The sequence below is a fragment of the Sabethes cyaneus genome, chromosome 2, assembly GCF_943734655.1.
Source record: "Sabethes cyaneus chromosome 2, idSabCyanKW18_F2, whole genome shotgun sequence".
Taxonomy (NCBI): Eukaryota; Metazoa; Arthropoda; class Insecta; order Diptera; family Culicidae; genus Sabethes; species Sabethes cyaneus.
The window spans coordinates 92,672,685-92,692,178 of NC_071354.1; the positions used below are offsets into that span (position 1 = coordinate 92,672,685).

The 19,494-nt window shown below is 40.3% G+C and overlaps 1 protein-coding gene across 8 annotated transcripts in view; it reads right to left on the bottom strand.

Moving 5' to 3' along the window:
• LOC128737961 (serine/threonine-protein kinase 10) overlaps positions 1-15,367 on the bottom strand; it is a 79,429-nt gene extending 64,062 nt beyond the window's left edge. For 2 of the 8 annotated variants that reach the window (XR_008412057.1, XM_053832750.1), the window contains exons 1-2: positions 15,254-15,363; positions 13,365-14,050 (exon numbers count right to left, since the gene is read on the bottom strand). The gene's annotated coding sequence lies outside the window, so the exon portion shown is untranslated. The other 6 variants (XR_008412060.1, XR_008412059.1, XR_008412058.1 and 3 more) reach the window with 6 other exon arrangements.
• Positions 15,368-19,494: the final 4,127 nt, after the last annotated feature.

The window sequence follows — 19,494 nt, forward strand, 5'->3', positions numbered from 1 at the left end:
TTGAATCTCGAGCCTCGGAGTTGCCACCTGGTGGAACCGTCGAAGAGCAATGGACCGGCATCAAGAACGCCTTCATTACGACCAGTGATGGAACCCTCGGCAAAGCGCGCAGTGGGCGGAGGGAATGGATTTCGGATGAAACTTGGAGGAAGATCGACGAGCGGAGAGAGGCGAAAGCCGGCATTGAGCGAGCGCGGACCAAATCGGCTAAGACAGCTGCCCGTCAACGATACGCCGTACTGGAAAGGGCTGTTAAACGTGATTGTAGGCGGGACAAGAGAGCCTGGACTAACTCCCTAGCCGAACAAGGAGAAACCGCCGCCGCCAATGGTGATATCCGTTTGTTGTACGATATTTCTCGCCTGCCTTGGTGGTGCCAGGATGAATACAAAGATGCCGCTAAAGGACAGAGCTGGTCAGCTATTGACTGACCGTACAGAACAGCTTAAGCGATGGACTAAACATTTTGAACAACTCTTCCGAGTTTCAAATGTCAGAGACCAACAAAACCAGCAGCGTACGACACCTACAGTTCGTCGAATAAATCGCGTGAACTCGGAGGCGCCATCGCTGGATGAAATTGTAGCAGCCATCAAGAGAATGAAATCCAATAGAGCGCCAGGGATAGATCGTATTTCAGCCGAAATGCTCAAAGCTGACCCATCTTTGTCAGCCCAGATGATGCATCAGCTTTTCAGCAATATTTGGGAAACCGCAACTTTTCCGGTGGACTGGATGCAGGGCATATTGGTCAAAGTCCCTAAGAAAGGAGACCTAACGGAATGCGGTAACTGGCGTGGCATCACGTTGCTCTGTATTACTCTCAAAGTACTCTGTAAGGTAATTCTCAACCGGATCCAGCAGAAGATCGACGCTACTCTCCGGCGGCAGCAAGCTGGATTCCGTGCTGGCCGATCATGTGTAGACCATATCACAACGCTTCGCATTATATTGGAGCAGATCAACGAATTCCAGGACTCTCTTCTGCTGGTGTTCGTTGACTTCGAAAAGGCGTTCGACCGACTCAATCACGAAAACATCTGGGGCGCACTTAGGCGTAGAAGAGTTCCAGATAAGCTAGTCCATCTCATCGAGGCTCAGTACGAGGCGTTCTCGTACAAGGTTTTGCACGACGGCGTCTTGTCCGACCCCATAAGGGTTACTGCTGGCGTGAGACAGGGCTGCATTTTATCACCGCTTCTGTTTCTCATCGTTATGGATGAGATATTAGTTGGAGCAATTGACAGTAGACCAAATCGAGGATTGCCTTGGAATCCTCTAACGATGGAGCAGCTAAATGACCTCGACCTAGCCGACGACATTGTCTTGCTCGCACAACGCCGAAACGATATGCAGAGCAAGTTAGATGACCTCTCCGAGAGCTCCCAAGCAGCAGGTCTCACAGTCAATGTAGCGAAAACTAAGTCTATGGTAGTGAACACTGACAATTCCACCAATTTCACAGTAGCGGGACAACAAGTTTAGCAGGTAGCCGCCTTTCAATATCTTGGTAGCCAAACAACGCCCGATGATGGTACCACGACTGATATAGCCACACGGATCAGGAAGGCCAGGGGTGTCTTAGCAGGTCTGCGAAACATTTGGCGCTCAAACCAGATCACTCTACGTACGAAAACCCGAATCTTTAATTCAAACGTTAAATCCGTAGTGCTGTATGCCTGCGAAACGTGGTGCTTCTCAGCGGAGACAACGCAAAAACTGCAGGTATTCATTAACCGGTGCCTGCGATACATTATTCGTGCCTGGTGGCCTGATAATTGGATATCCAATGAGGAATTCCATCGTCGGTGTCACCAACGGCCGATAGTCACAGAAATTCGTGAACGTAGGTGGAAGTGGATCGGACACACCTTGAGGAAAGGAGCGAACGAGGTTTGCAGAGCAGCACTCGACTGGAATCCACAAGGACAGCGTAGAAGAGACAGACCCAGAGGCTCAAGGGGACGGAGCTTAGCCAACGACATCCGAGCTGTAGACGAGAACCTGTCCTGGCGACAGGTAAAAGCCATGGCGGGTAACCGTCAGCAGTGGAGATCTCTGATTTCATCCCTTTGTTCTGCCGGACCGGCGGACATGGACACATAAGTTAGATCATTTAGAAATGGAACACTTTGGAATGCGTGCATTTTGTTAACTATTCGTTTCAATCGAAACATTCTCCAAGAATGAAACAAAGATAATAACATTGAATTTAATGAAAACACTGAAACAAATCATCAATCGTTATTTCGAGGAAATGCTCTCACTTTTCTGTTAAACTCCGTACCACTTAGAATTTGAACGCACAAAACCATGGAAAAAGATAAACTGATAAACTTTCGAACTTTTCGCTGAATAAAGGGTGTCTCACATCAAAATGTCTCACGGAAAAAACGCTATAGAAAATTACCCATTGGGTATTTTCACTTGAAAATTGGGTAGAAGTAGTTTAGAGTATATTGTTTACACTGTATTTTTATCGCTGTCTATCTTTCGAAAGTTGGAAAAAATGGCGTCACCCGAAAAGCAACGTCGCGAATTGATTTTGTGCAAGCCATTGATGGACAACCATCAATTCTCTCGTCGGAACGTCGGAAAACAACTCAGAATCTTGCAGATGACGGTGAGTCGTGTGATTAAACGATACCGCCATCCGGGGTGACATTGGGCCACGGGGGTGAGATTGTGCCAAAAACCAAAAATGTTTATTTGTGAAAATTTATTATATCTGTAGAAACTGGTGACTTAAATTCAAAATGATGATGAACATAACATATTTATTCATAACTTAGAATGGAACATAGATAATATTAGCAAACTATTTAGCCTAAACAGGGTTTCAAAGTTCGCGATCAAAAATACGCGGAAATAACGTTTGTAAAAAATGTCCCGCATAAACCAACCCAAACAAGAAATCGCATCAACTTGCTATCTTGAAGGTATATAAACTAATCATTTACAATGTTTTGAAAGGTTATTATGCGTTGGATAAGTTTTGATTACGAAAATAATATTTTTCGAAACTTTGTACTTTTCGAGCTTCACGGGGGTGAGATTGTGCCAAGCCATAAGGGTCGATCCAATTTGTGGATTTCACATACACAACAAAAATACGACAGTATACACCAGCACACTCACATTCTTTACTATTGAGCACAATATTTTGACAGATTAGATTGCATCATCCATTTTGGAGCAAACTGCATCATAGGTCTGCTAAATAATTGAAACTAATTTTTACTTTTTCTCTGGAAATTTCAGATACTTTGAATAAACACTCTAATATAAGACGAATATATTATACCGTGTATAAACTGCCAGTTTTAAGGAGGGGGAGGGGGGTAGGATAGGCCACATGTTCTGCGGCCGCGGTTTCTTGAACGAAGTAATGGTTACTTTTGTTAAATAATCAAATAGGTATGCTTCCTTAGGATACACCCCTTCATATATCTCCCCCTTGTTAACCCTAGAAACGCTACTAGCTATATAAAGGCTCTCCATTGACTACGAACTCGTTTTTAGTTATTTCAGACCACTTCGGGTTATTTTCGTTCATATTTTTTGTATGATGCGTTGTTTTTGGCCGGCCCCCTGCCCCTAATAGTCCACTTAGTTCATGGACGGCCCAATGTGAACTACTTTATACTGATCTTTATGTGTATTGTTTATAAACATGCTAATGTTCACTGTTTAGGTTTTTAGCCTAACTTTATGTTTTTGGCACAATGTCACCCCCTAGAAGGGGTGAGATTGTGCCAAAGTTGATGCACTTCCAGTAAAATTAGGTTTCATTGTAACTAGACCATCTCTACGGTAGTTGTTAATTGAACAATTTAGTATATATTGACAGCTTCGAAATCAACTTAGTTCCTAAATTGTGTGTATACTGAGCTAAAGAACAAAAATATATACTTTTTTGGCACAATCTCGCCCCGGATGACGGTACTACGAAACATTGAGCATCGAGCTGAACGGAAGAGGAATGCGGTCAGAATGGATGTTCTGTTAGTGATCAGGATCACACGCGTGTCGTGAAATCGATTAAGCGGAATCCCTATGCTTCGATCAGGGATGTGGCCAACAAGTTGAATCTGTCCAAGTCTTTCGTTTAGAGAGCCAAGGACCGGGAGGGACGGCAAAATACGGTGGTAAAGTCACGGGCCCGGAAACTGTACAACCAGATGCTGATGAAGCCGCATTATCTTATCATGGATGATGAGACGTATGTGAAGGTGGGCTTCCGGTAGCTTCCCGGGCTACTGTTCTTCACCGCCCAGCACAAGTTTGATGTTCCGGAGGAAGTAAGGAAGCAGAAACTTTCAAAGTTTGCCAAGAAATAAATGATATGGTAGGCGAGCTGCTCATATGGCAAACGGAGTGCGCCGTTCCTGCCTACCGGGACTGTAAACGGGCAAATCTACCTCTACCTCTACAGAAGCGTCTGACGCCTCTGTTGAAGTAACGCGAGGGCCCAAAACCCTCGCCTTCTGGCCGAATCTGGCTTCGTGCCCCTAGTCAAAGGATGTCCTGGAGTGGTACAAAACCAACGGGGTCACTATCGTACCCAAGAAAAAAAACCCTCCAACGCACCGGAACTAAGGAGAAGGTTTATCGAAAAATACTAGGCTATTATGAAGCAGGCACTACAGAAGCATCCCAAGAAGGTTAAATCTGATTTATATTTTATTGTCTGAAAGATTGAAAAGGATCGGTCAACCAGCTAATTTTCTACAGCGTTTTTTTCGTGATGCTATTTGGTGTTTGATGGACACCTTTTACCTCCCGTCACTTTCTGCACAGTGACATTGTCAACCACCTTTTTCATAACTTTTCCATATCTGCAGATGCTTTGTCAAATCATTAACTTGTGAGCGAATTTAGCAGCGAAGACACTTTTGAACTCACCTGCAGAATCCCTCGTACGTTTATAGCAAGACAATATTTGATTTGTCCAAAGTCCATATTTACATATGTTTTACATCATCCAGAAAAAATATATTCGTTGTACTTGGTCAGAACTTAGACGTACAGTTTCCTTGCGTGGTTTTTGGCAATCGGGTTTTTTTCAGCGCCCTGTTGGGACATTCGTAGACATGGTATGACGAAAATCTTTCTCGCATATCTACGCAAACGCATAGAACCTTTTCGCCAAATCGCGTCCGGAAATCCCAGGATTATTTCGAACTGCTCTGATGATCTTCGCTGGTAGTTTCCAGTCATATGTTCCACTTGTACGTTTGGTGTGCATTGCGCGACCCAAAAAAAGCAAAGCCGTGGGCTTAATCCGTCATTAGACATTACCCTTCTTTATCGACAGACTTCGTAGCCGGCTGTTAGAGTACAGGAAAATTACGGGGCCAGTGTAATAATCCTACTGACTCTATCTAGCAAGCACCGCCTAGCCGAGATTCGAACATACGACGACTAGCTTGTTAGACCAGCATCGTACCTCGAAGCTAACTGGGCGGTCTGACCAAACGTTAATATTTTCCGGTAACGTTTGAGCACGGTATTTACAGTCGATTTTGAAAGTTTGAGAGCCTTAGGGATCATTTCTCTTAATCACGTCGAATTTTCAGCGTAAGTGTGCAGAATCTTTTCACGTCTCTCGCGTTCCATTGTCGATAACTTTTGTGTGTATCAATCCTAATGAAATTTTTGGCTAAGAAGCAACTAAGAAAACAATCCTTCCAGTTTAAAGTACTCTCATTAGTTTCTTGGCACGACAACTAGAAGCGCTGCAGTAGCTAGAAAGAAATAGCCAAATATTAACTGGAAGCGTCTTTAGTGAACTTTTGCATCCTCAGTCACGGTCGTGGCCAGTCAGTTCCACCAGTTGTTCATCTGACCAATGTCCCTGGTGACTCCTCTCGTTATCTTCAGCTTCCGCTTTATTATCACTTAATACTTCTATATTTGACGGAACTGGGGAGAATTTGGTGGATTCGAGTCTTTGGATCTCCTGGACTGAATTGTTATCGAACCATTGTAGCACGTTCTTGCTGTAATAACAACTTACTTGGTCTGGCCAAAACGTAACTGCGCCATACAATCCGTTAGTTGAGACACTTTTTTAATGTACTTTTTAATTGATGTTCATAAAAACGCTGACTTTCTAGCCACAGGAATAATTTTTGTGAATTTTTTCGCGAAAACAAACCTAAATCGTATCGTCTAAGAGTCTTGCCGCGAACGGGAGGAGCTTTGGTTCGGTTGTCTACATGCTTGGTAACACTTGTAGCCTTCTCGGATAGATTCACCGCACAGAACAGTATTCTGTATTTTCACCAATTCATAATCAGACATATTGGGATCAACTTTGACTTTCCGAGTGACTTTCAATCACAGTTTACGATCAAGGGTTTCACTCCGACGCTTGGATTGCACTTTGCGGGCAATCGTGAGACCTTGTACGTTTAATCACTCGTGCCGCAGTACTTTTAAAATAATCTACCAATTTAGCTAACTCCCGGGTTGATATACTGAAAGATTTTGAAGGTGACTGTACAAAATTATTCTTCTTCTCATCTCCTGCATGATAAATATTTCAGAACAACGTTAATACTGCGAAAAAAACTGACAAAGTAGAACAACACTGTCGGAAGCTTGCATATCCGCTTTCAGGGAGCGCCACTATCGCCAAGTTACTATCTGCTGATTTAGTATCAAAAGTCGCGGATCATCTGTTAATACGATAAATACGTGTGTAAGGACAAACCAAACTCGCAAAAGGGCTACACACCTAAACCTAACATGTGCTGTTAATTGGAAACAATAGAAGAATTATGGTTTACCAAGAATATGTACAAGCATCGGGTATGAAATGGGGAAGGCAAATGAGGAGCGTCCAATATAGCTCTAGCTATCCCAAGCCCCGACCTAGCGCCTCCACGTGGCCATACCCGGTAATGCTCTATTGAGTAGCCAAGCTAGGAGGTGCGATACTGTGTGGTTTCCGGCTGCCTGATCTCATAATCGAGGTTTTGGGCAGACGGCGGAGCCACACGATCTTGATAATAGGTAAGCATAACATAAGTTATTTTAATTATTTTTTTCGTTTTAGCTTATGAAGCATTTCCTGCCATATAGTGAAAACTTTGGCCAGTACGAGTGTTAATACTGCACATGGATATTGGATACCAGAAGAAAAATTAAATTAATTATTAGAAGCACTTATGGAAACTAAAAGGACGCAACTCTATTCCATTCGAAGGACTGCTGGTGAGATTGTTCTATTTTTACCCATATATACCACATTTCATAAATAAACTAGAATCGGAAAGAGGGAGGGACCATCAGAGCACTTGCTTAAAGCGGTGGGCCTAGGGAGAGTGAAACAGTCAACTTTCTAGGGTTAATCTTGGCCCGATTAACAACACATCGTGGATAATGAGCGGGCTCTTCTCCCCACCTGCTGGAGTTATCCTGCATTAAGACGGTTTATTCAACGATTGACTCAGGTGACTTAGCCCTTGGAAGGAGATTCTCTAAATCCCTGGTACGTGTAAGTGCTGTTGCTTATCGACCAATTCCCTTTTGGCCCTTCATACAAGAGTTGGGAAGCATGACCAATCATTGAATATGTTCAACTCTTTTTGACATGATAGGCTCATTACTATGAACGGATGTTCTGCTAAGACAGGTGGTAGTACCATGTATTCATATTCATATCACCAAGAATATGTACAAGCATCGTACAACAAATGAGTAATTTATGATTCTTTTTTTTAATGCTTTTAATCAAATTTTTTATACGACACATATTTTAACTCTCTCTATCCTAAGGGTATTTAAGCTATTGACAGTTTTTGGTCACCACCTAAAGTTATGAATAAGCAATTCGTCAAATATAACTATTCTGCTTACACAACAATGTTTTTACTACGTTCTGAAATAGTATGGTCGACATTTAAATAACTTAAAAATTTAATCGGCTAATCATCTGTGCTACGATGGGACAGAGAGGGTTAATGGTACCGCTAACCGCTACACAACCGCGAACAATGCTTTTATTAGCATCCGATAAATATAGATATCATATAGGTATAGTGCAGTTAGTCATGTGAAAACTATATTTACTCGCGTCACGGGCAACAACGGTTAATTTAATCAATTTGCAAAAAAAACATGCTTATTTTTGTTATTATTTTCCGAAATTAGCGGCTAGTAGTTTATATAGCAGCACTTTAGTTTGTCGGAAGCTAATAAACAGGCTAACACACATTTGAAACTTAATTCAATTTCCTGACTGAAACGTTAGCGGTTAGCTGATTAGCGGTTAGCTGATTAGCGGTGCCCACCTTACGAAACAAGTAAATCTGATTTGTAACAAAATGTGTTAAAAATTTGATTAACAATAAAATTATGGTTTTATTTCGTGGAAACGTATACTTCCTAAAAACAGCCCAAAATGGTTTGTTTTTTAGGAAGCATTTAAATTTTATTAAAACATGGCAAAACGCCCCCCCCCCTTTGGAAATTACCTTGAAAATCGGGGGGCAAAAAAATAATTTGTAGGATATGAGTCAAATTTCTTTTTATAAAATCAATTGTCTGTGGGCTCTACAGTCTGAAAAACTCGAAAAATGAGTCTCCGAGTTGAATTAACGCTTCTAGCACGAAACAGAAATGGAAATTCGAACAATGGAATTTCCGAAAATCGCCCAAAAAAATTTTCCTTCGTTGTTGTCTTTTTTCGTATATTTGTGCATAGAAATCAATAACGCATATATTATAAGCAAGAATAGATTCGGGTTTCACGTTTAAACCTTAAATAAAAATTCTTAAAATCCATGTTTTTTTGCTCGATTAAAAAATTCACTTTGTTTTTATTTCGCCCCCCCTTCAGTGGCCGAACACCGGAAGAACAAAAACTTTATAAAATATTTGTAATGGCCTTAATTTTAGTATCTAAAGTTTTTTTCAATTCTGGGCTTAAGAATCAAAATGCAGGTTACTGAACAACCGAAAAGATAACGATAACAAAATATGTGTCTGCGATACCATCGGTGCCGAATTGTTTTATCTTATCGTAGGCAGCTGCTCGCTGCTTTGAGACTAAGTGCTGTCATATCCGAGATAACAACAAAACGCTTAGAACACGTATTCCACACATGTTTGTTCGAGGTGATTCAGCCCATTAAAAAGCACACTTCATCAACTAACATATCCAATGCTGCGCAAACAATTTTGCGTTCTATTTCAAGCTGAAATGTGTTATAGCAACATTGCAACTTAATATATTGTGATCTTTTTAACAAGCGCGAGCCAAATCCAAATTATAATTCAATTACAATTAATTCGTTTTCCAGTAGTTTAAGCAACCGGCTGCTCTTTCATAACCGTTACTAAAAAGTTTGACAAAGACTAGCATTCAGCAGCCGAACAAAGTTCCTCGCGACCGTCGAATGCTTCGTTTCGTTTTCCTTCCGGTTGGGGATGCCGTGATGCTGCATAAAAGCCTTGACGGTTGCAACCGCAGGAAGAAAATGGCTGTATGATGAGGCTGGGCTTTCTGGAAAACCGGCACATCCGGATCTAGGCTATCAACCCTTGCGCTACTAGGCTTGGCACCTGTTTTTTTCTCAATACCAACGATTTTTGCACCTACTGGGTAACACCTAATGAGTTGCTTCCATCATCATCATCATCATCATCAGCAGCAGCAGCCGGGTGTGGAAATGTGAAAAACAATATACCAAACAACGGTGTTTGACTGCCGTCGCGATGGTGGCGAAAAACGAACAAATGAGTCAAGATAAAACGTCCAGGAGACGGAATAAGCGCACTGGTAGTGGTAATTGTAACAGCAAAGATTGCGCTAACTGATGGCGGCTGCATGATGTGTGCAGTCAACGATGACATCAGCAAACTGCGCTTTATGCACTGAGCTTCCACATATTTACTGTTGATGATTTCTGCTATTCCATCCATGGCGAGACGATAGCTGCCGTTGATAGCAACCATTTGTAAAAGCGCCGTTCCTACTATTGCGCTCCTTTATCCAGTTTTGAGAGGTGCCTTAAGTGTTTTCGAACGTCTCGGTATGCTGTTTATTATTATTATACATCAAAAGTCATTGCCAACCATCGTATCGTTGAGCTTCAATAAATTTGGCGATATTTACTCTGAGGTAATAACAATATGGTTTGTATAATTCAAAACCACCTACGTGAAACATCCAGACTATCATTAAAAATAAACATAGAGATTGAAAGTATGCTTGGTACACTATGACGGAAAAATCCAAACAAACCGTCATCATACACTTTTTTTAAAACGTAATCGGCCATAAATGTCTTAATACTTCACAGGTAGGCGACTGATAATCGAAAAATTAACGTTAGTCTCGAATTTATGTATTAGCCTGTTAGTATCCTGTTTAAACAGGAACATTTCCAAGGAATGGAAGGCCCAAACACACTGCATCCTTTTTCTATTGAGTTGCACAAAAATACCTGACTTGAAATTAATTTCCTTGCCGTTTCTCGCCTTTTTAAGGTTGAAACGTATTTCCCTGACATTACCAGGTTTTCCCTGATTTTCCAGCTTCCAGATAATCGACACGCAGAAGAACGTTAGTTTCACGTCTGCAGTTGCAGTTCTTTCGCCTAACAAAGAACTTTCTCGAAAACTGCAACCTCTTTTACAGTTTGCCGTGTCTTGGGCCGATTCAACGATATGAAATTCTTGCCAGCAATTCGTCCGAAAACCGCCTTGCAGTGCGTTTCACCATCCAGGACGACGCAATCGTATTTAGACTCCTGACAGAGCTTCTTTGGGCTTTTCTTTTCCTTCAAATTTTATCACGTTACGATCCTACAGATTTTGAACCTAGAAACTTCTCATACCAACTTTTTTCGGTGTTTTCCGGGCATAAGTTTGCGAAACTCCTTCCATTTTCGCGGTCTCTCGATGACAACTTTGGATTCGGAAGATAAGTCACTACTTTCGAAAGAGTTTTAAGATTAAGTGTCTTTGCTTTTCAGTCCCTTCTGCATTTTCTTTAGATGGACGCACGTTTACAACCTGTTGTTTTTTCAAAACATCAACTTGGTCTACAGATTCAATCGAAGCAAACATAAACAGTACTCGACCTGTTGAGCTGAGGAGACTCATTTCTAAAGTATCAAATAAGTAAACGGAGTTGCAGTGAACAAATTTATTTAACACAGTTTATGGCTTTGATATCAAAAAAGTACTGTCTCAGAACACTCAGGACAAAGGCTTGGTGTAGGTGTGACGAATGTATATACCTATAGGTACAGTCTCTCCCCTTGTCTTGATACTACGGAGCTTTCTATAAACTTCATATACAGATATCAAATTTGAACATTATTAGATCGAAGTGTGCTACAATTCGATACATTCACAACGATCTACGAATTCACTCTTTAAATATTTTACCTAAATGATGAAACACGATTTGCTCTGTCCCAAATCTGCGTTCGTGGCACAAGGTGGTTTAGCTTGTGGATTTCCATTTATTACCTAATTATGATAGGATCACCATGACAAACAAAATGATCAGATACATGCAGCACATCGTTTCGAAATTCCTTGGGTCTAAATGGCTGTTCAAAGGTTCCAGAATGTTACCAGGGGAATGGTTCGGGGATGTTCCTCTCAAAATTTGAAGGTTGTATTGCTGGTCATCGAACCTGGTGTTGAAATTAACACTAAATGTTACATCGATAATGTTTTGAAGAACGATTTGCTTCCCATCGTCTAAAAACACTACAAGAATGAACCATATTGCTTCCAACAAGATTCTGCGCCGTCTCACCAGGCGAAAGCTATACAGGCTTGGTGTAAGGACAATTTTCCGGATTATATTTCTTTGAAAGAGTGGCCGGCCTCTTCGCCTGATTTTAAATTCTCTCGACTTCTCTACACGGGGTTAAAAGCTAGATATACTGGGGAGTACCAAAGGATTTACTGTGGACACTTTTAAGCAACGTTTGGAGAAGATATGGGATGAAATGCCTTCGGATATCGTGCGTGCCTGGATGGATAAACTTGACACGAAATACACTCAAAACTAAATTTTACACAAGCGTCCTATTTTTGTGCCTATTTACTTTACTGAAGGTTATACCCTTTAGAATCATATTACAACCGAACACTATAGCTGCAGCGCACAGATATCAAAATGGTCTAGGATTAATCATCGTACGTAAATAACTTCGACCTGTTGGTACGTCACCGGGTTGGGTTTTGTCACTTTTTCTGGCCTACTTCCCAAGCAGAGACCTCAAATTGATCTAGGTATAATCGTCGTAAAAAATATTCGACCTGTTGAAACGAGGGAGTGTTGTTACTTTTTCTGAAGCACTTTCCTAACACGGAAATCAAATTGGTCTAGGTTTAATCGTCGTGCGAGAAAAAAAATCTTCGACCTGTTGGGACGAGGAGACTGTCACTTATTCTGGCGTACTTCCCAAAGCAGTGGCATGAACTTTGTCTAGGTTTAATCGTCGTAAAGAATCTTCAACCTGTTGGGACGGAGAGATTCTCTAAAAACACGTTAAAACTTTGATGAAATCTTTTCCAACCAATCACGAAGCAAGGATTTCCATTTGGACTATGTTTTATTATTTTTAATTTTCCAATACGGTGCACTTTAAAATCGACAGATTTCTTTGTTGGTATCGAACATTTTCCGATCGATCGGCGCAAAAATACTGAAAATCTATCGGGAAACCGCTAAGTTATTAGCGCTCAAAACCTATCATTTTTTTCGTGACGCTCGCATTTGAAATAGCCCCCTATACCAGCTACCTTCCAGAAATATGATTTATTTTCCATCCAACATATAGCACCTTCCGTGATAGTTAACAGGAAATTTTCCTAAAATTGAAACCATGTAGACATAGCCGGTGCCAGTATTCGCTATAAGACTTTTCGAAACGCTAAATAGTGTACAATAAGGTCATGCTAATGCCCATGGGCTTACTATTCGGTCATTATGCAATGTGTTTGTCACGAAGTACGACTATGTAATGTCATTTTAGCTTCAGCATTGGCAGCATTGGATAAGTATTACAGGAACTAATTTGAAATACAGATAAAGTTTACATCGATATAAAAAAATACAATCGTTTATGACAGGGATCTACATGTAGCTGCAACACATTACTCTGCTTTGCACAGCTATGTCTCGAATAAAACAAAACATACAAGAATTCCACTTGTTCCGACTCTTTCATTCCCATTGCCCTGTGCGCTGTGCCACGACATACGTGTGAGCTGGTAAGCAGTGCAAAGGAGGAAACGTCAACACTCAGCGAATCCAACATGGAGTAGATATTTGGTGGATACTACGATTGCATGTACAGTATACATACAATGTTTGCGGGACTTACCTTAGAAATTGAAAACCGTAGATAACCTAATTTTTCACAGCAAAATAATACTCGAATTGTCGGGTAATCCAAGTAGGCCAAGTCAGTTTCTAATGTATAATATAACCACTTTAATTTTTCACAACGTTTATGTCGCTATCGTTTGAGTAATATCCAGTATTGAAAACACTTCAATAGCTTTTCTGGATCACCTAACTTTTTTCGTGTTTGGTCACATCACTGACACTGCAGTAATCGGACAATCACTTTTCTTCTTTTCTAGCGGCAGCAAACCAAATTTACACTTTTCATTTCTTCTCATTCGCCTATTGAGCTACCAGCTTTCGGTACGATTACATTCCACTCAACTTATTATCCGCTCTTTAGAAACTAAAACTGCGTAAAACTTTTTTCATTTTTCATCATTGATAAGTCCAATACAAAGACTAACGATGCAACCACGAAAACATGCAATTTTTTTTATCTGTTCAGCTTGAACCTTCTTCCGGGCAATCCCAGCACTATCCGGAAAAAATCAATCAATCGTTAATCCGAAAACAATTTCATGGCGCACTTCCTCCAAAATCCAAAACGCGGAAATAACAGACAGAAAAATCCAATACGCCCGAACACTTTTCAGTTCATTTACCAAGCCTGTTCATCGGATCGCGACACGGCACTGCCTGCGCTAAGTTGTTCTTGTGGTACTGTAAAATAGATAGATGATTGGTATGGCTGGTAATATTTGTGTGCCCAGGATAATACAAATATGATAACGGCGTATGAACCAACTGCAAATTTATGTTTATTGATTGGTATCTCGCGGATTCCGATACTCCGATTCAGATCCAAAACTTTTTATATACGTATTTTAGTGCATACGCCGTTACCTAAAGTTATTTGCGGTAAGAGCTTTGCTTTGGTCATCAAACAGTGCTGCCAAAATTAAAGTATGGTTTCCGAGAAATAGAACAGAACCCAAATTGTAATGAACGAATCTTCGAATCAGTTATTTTTATTTGTAACTACCTATTGCAATGTAAAAAGCAGATATTGAACACACTATTCTGTCGAAGACAGAACCAAGTAAATTAGCTTTACAATAAATAAAAGTTACGAAAAAATAAGTAAGAAATTTAGGAATAGTTAGGACTTTTGATACCAAACTTATAAGCGTTTTCTTTAACTTCTATTTAGTATTTACGTTTTGTGCTATAATTTTAGCTATTACGAAACATTTTTCTAGAACTATTTTTAAGTGTCCCTGAAAACTATAGACATATTTCAGAAGCAATCCTTTTCTTGTTTTCCAATAAATAATAATATTAGTTGGTGCGACAAAACTTTTACTAAATCGAATGACTCAATTGTACAACGAACAGCATTTTCCTGTTTACGTTAGGCAATATTGAGTTGTGAAAATTTTTACATTCTATTTGAGGTCAGCAATAGATTACTCACCCGGGTTTAAACTACCTACAGAACAGTAAACTATAGTTACATCAAAGCGACTAACATATTAAATATATTGAAAGAAAAATGCTTTTTTACATTACGAATGTGCTTTACAGGGTCCAAATGCCGATGTCAGACTTGTACTATTACACCGTAGTCAGATTCTGGCAAAAATAACTATTTTTTTAACAATTTGAAATCACAAAACAATGCAATCACGGCCAGAGCAAATATAGACAACCACTGGCACCACTGTACAACCAACGAAGCAGTCATCACTTTTTCGCTGCCATTAAAATTTTTACTGTAAAACCGAGCCCCGAGGCAGGCAAAGATTGAAGACGTAGTGGAAAATGTAACTCATTTCGTGTTGCAAATTATGGCACAATTTGCTGTCCACTGTTAGTTTTTCTAGCATAAAACACATCCTTCGGGAATAATCAATGTTTTCTCACATTCTTTAGCAGCGAATTTCCACTTTCACCAGCACTTTTCCACGTTTGGAAAAACTTTATCTAACATCACTTAACACTTACGTCTCTTCCACTACGAACGACAAAACCTTCTTCGATGGCTGGCTTCGTTCGATGAGTGAGCTTCAGCTTGGGATTTCTTTTGGAAAATGTTCCGCCTTCTCACTCTGGCAAATAGAAATTCGTGTCTGTCAGTATCGGCCGACGGTGCTGCTGATGTTTTTCTGTGCTTTGCGGGTGATGAAAAGGGACGAACATATTTTTACTTTTACCATCACGCACACATTGACGATTTTCGCCATTTTCGCTTACGCGTGTGAGTGCGAGCCAAAGGTTTGACATTAGCATTCCCCTGACAAGGCTGACAAGTGACTGACAGTGCTATCCCCAATTTTACTGTACGACTGTGAACCATTATTAGCAAAAGCTATAAAATTTCAAGGTAAAATTTGACAATTTTTTCTTCAAGAGTGCACGCTTAAAAAATTTAACCCGCGAATGAATAAGATTAACTCAGAAATGAGTGACTTTCAACTCAAAAATGAGTAAAAACCGACTCACTATGACAAAAAGTGGAACAGCCCAAAAATTTGAGTAATGGCAATTTCTCAATTCTGAGTAGTTTAGGTCGACCTCATAACTGAGTTAAATTTACTCGTAGTTTATGTAAGTACTACTCAGTTTTGGGTGAAATGGCACTCATTTTTGAGTAAATATTGCTCATTAATGAGCTTCTACGGTGGAACTCATAAAAGGAGTAAGAGTTACTCAAAATAGTGTGTAAAATATACGCATGTTTTGAGCTGTTCCACTTTTCGTGAAAGTGGGTCAAATTTTTTAAGCGTGTGGTTGAAATCAGCACATGAATACAAGCCATTTCATACTTTTACATTCGAGCAATGATTTGACTTTCAATCAGTGTAAATATTGTCCGTTTCTTTGGTAACAAAACACGCTGCTCACTTTTTTGATAGCTTAAAATCGTCACAGAAAGAATCTGTTTGGCTGTATGTAAGTTATAAATATATATTATGCTTGTCTAGCACGTAAGCTATTGATTTACTTGATAAAATACAGCAAAGTTTCGTTAATTGGTGGTTCGTTAATTGGGCTATATGACAACTTGAATGTCAAAATTGTATGGAATTTTCGAGTTTAGAAATTTCTAACAACTGTCAGTCGGCCCAATTAGCGAATCAGCTGGAGTGCAATCGTGGCCCAATTAACGAATTCAGGCTGTATTGCTGTTGCAGTTGAAAACCGTAATAATCGACGTGCGACAATCTGTTTTATTCTTGTTCTGTGTGTCGCAACTACGTCGCAGGTGGTGCGCTGTATAGCGCATCAATGTGCGAACACAGCGCATAACGTGCGACACGCAGAACAAGAATAAAACCGATTGTTGCACGTCGATTATTACGGTTTTCAACTGCAACAACAATAAACGATATTTGCCCCCGCGACGATTCTGGCGATGCTTTCACCCGCGACCGTTATAATTCATCGCGTACGAAAGGGTGGAAAATTGATGATATCAATGTGCACAAAAAAAATATGTATAGAGCTTGCTAATTTGCGGTTATGTTGGTGGTTTGTTTTCCCTCAGTTTGAAAAACGTCATGGAAAATCCAACAGCAACAAAAACAAATCGCGTGTATGTATACGCGGCATAGTGTGCGTACGGTAGCTGTCAGCAATATCATATGACATTCTGACATATGACGATGATGATGCAGATCCCTGTCACGATAGCTGACAGCTGAAGCCGCCCTCCGATAGTGGTGGTAATAGAGGTAGACAACAAATTTTGAAACAAAATTTATACGAGACAACGCATGTATTTAATGCTGCGCAATATGACGAACGCAGCGTGTTGTTTCCCATCTTTCGTTTATGGTAAAAAATAAGACTATCAAAAGTCAGAATTTTTCCTTTTTTATGTTGCCCATAACAGAAAAAACAAACATGTATCATTATCTACATCCCAAATGCAACACATTTTCTGAAGCATAAAACCGTATGATTGTGTAATTCTTACAGCTGCTGTCAAATTTGACGAAAAATCGAGCCAGCAAGCCTGGCTCAAACGGCTTCAAGAAAAATGTATGAGAATGACGTTCGTGCCAGGGATGTGTGATGATGATGATGATGACATATGACGTTCTGATGCTGAAACAGCTAAAATGTTGAATACTTTCTTTGTGAAGAGTGTTGAAGAAATCCATGACAAGATTCCCTCACCAACTACCGAACCAGTAAATGAGAATGTGTTACCAGATAACTGTTTTGTTGAATTTCAACCGATCAATATAGCAAAACTTAAAGAAACAGTTGCCTCTTTGAAGGACTGTGCCGGCGTAGATAACGTTACGAAACGCGTGATGGTGGATGCGTTTGATGTTATAGCAAACCAAATGCTGCGAATTGTGAATGGTTCTCTCCAGTGTGGGGTATTTCCAGATACGTGGAAGAAAACGGTGGTGATTCCGATACCAAAAATTGCGAACTCGACGAAACCAGAAGATTACAGACCGATAAACTTATTACCGCTGTACGAGAAGGTGTTAGAGACGATTGTGAAAGAGCAATTAGTCGCGTATGTAGAGCGTACTGGTTCATTGCTGGCAGAACAGTCCGGTTTCCGGAAGAACCATTCGTGCGAATCTGCTTTAAATTTATTATTATTGAAGTGGAAGCAATGCATAGAACAAGGCAAGATAGTCTTAGCAGTTTTTGTTGATCTCAAACGTGCCTTCGAAACAATTGATCGGACGAAGCTAGTGGAAGCTCTGAAACGTTCTGGTATTAGCGGAACTGTACTGAAGTGGTTTCAAAGTTATCTGGAAAACCGCGTACAAGTAACGAGGTACAAGGGATGTGTGTCGCCAGAAGCTCCAGTAAACCTTGGAGTTCCTCAGGGTAGTGTGCTTGGACCGTTGTTGTTTATTTTATACATGAATGATGTGAAACGAATTTTGGAGAGGGCAGAAGTTAATCTTTTTGCGGACGATACAGTACTGTTTGTAACTGCTAATAATTACGATGAGTGTTTCAATGTGATGAACAATGAATTGAGTAACTTCTCTGAATGGTTGAAATGGAAAAAACTTAAGTTGAACGTGCTAAAACAAAATGTATGGTAGTTACTAAACGGCTGCAGAATGGCGGAGATAGACAAGTCCGAATTGACGGAGAAATGGTTCAGCAAGTACAGGTTGTGAAATATCTTGGAGTGATGATTGACGAAAAACTAAATTTCAAAGAGCATATTAATTACACGATCCGTAAGGCTGCTCGAAAGTTTAGTGTACTGTGTAGAATCAATCGTTTCTTGACTACAAATGCAAAGATACTGATTTATAAATCAACCATCGCCCCTCACTTCGACTATTGTGCTACAGTCCTGTTTCTTGCATCAAAGCAACAGATGAAACGAATGCAGATTCTCCAGAACAAAGTTATGCGTTTGATTCTGTGTTGTGATCGACTGACGCCAAGGATATTTATGTTAGATTGTTTGCAGTGGATGTCGATAAAGCAGCGAGTCGAGTATAATACGCTGGTTTTTGTATATCGTGTGACAAAAGGAATGGCACCTCAGTACCTGACAAACACGATAGTGTACGGAAGAGATGTGCACCGCTACCAAACAAGACATGCTGGAGATCTCAGACTCCTGAATTTCCGAAAATCGTGCACGCAAAACTCGTTATTTTATAAGGGTTACAATTTGTTCAACCAGCTTCCAGAAACAGCAAAACAGGCAAGCAGTTTAAGAGAATTTAAACAAATCTGCAAGATATTTGTAACGCAAAGAGCCTTGGATTGAGAGAAATGGATGGGAATACACGGAAGTAAAGTCAGATGAAATGGAATCTCTCTGTATCAAACTATTATCGAAAGATATCTGCTCGTAATCCTTCCACGCTACAAAAGATGTGTATGGGTGTGAGGTGGGCCATCCAAGGATTTAATATCATATGCGGACTTGATTGTAGAATCCATTTTTTAGACTCCCACGCAAAAATTACTGATAGCGTGATTATTTTCTGCGTGTCCCATACACCTTTGCAATTCAACAATTTGAACCGTCAGTTTTTCGTCATTGTCTCTCCAACTGTATACCCACCCTTTACACATGTTGCTCTAAAAGTTTGCTCTTTGGCTGTCAGTAGCAATGTGATATATACAGCTGGTGCAATGTTGGTTAAGTGGTGTTAGAG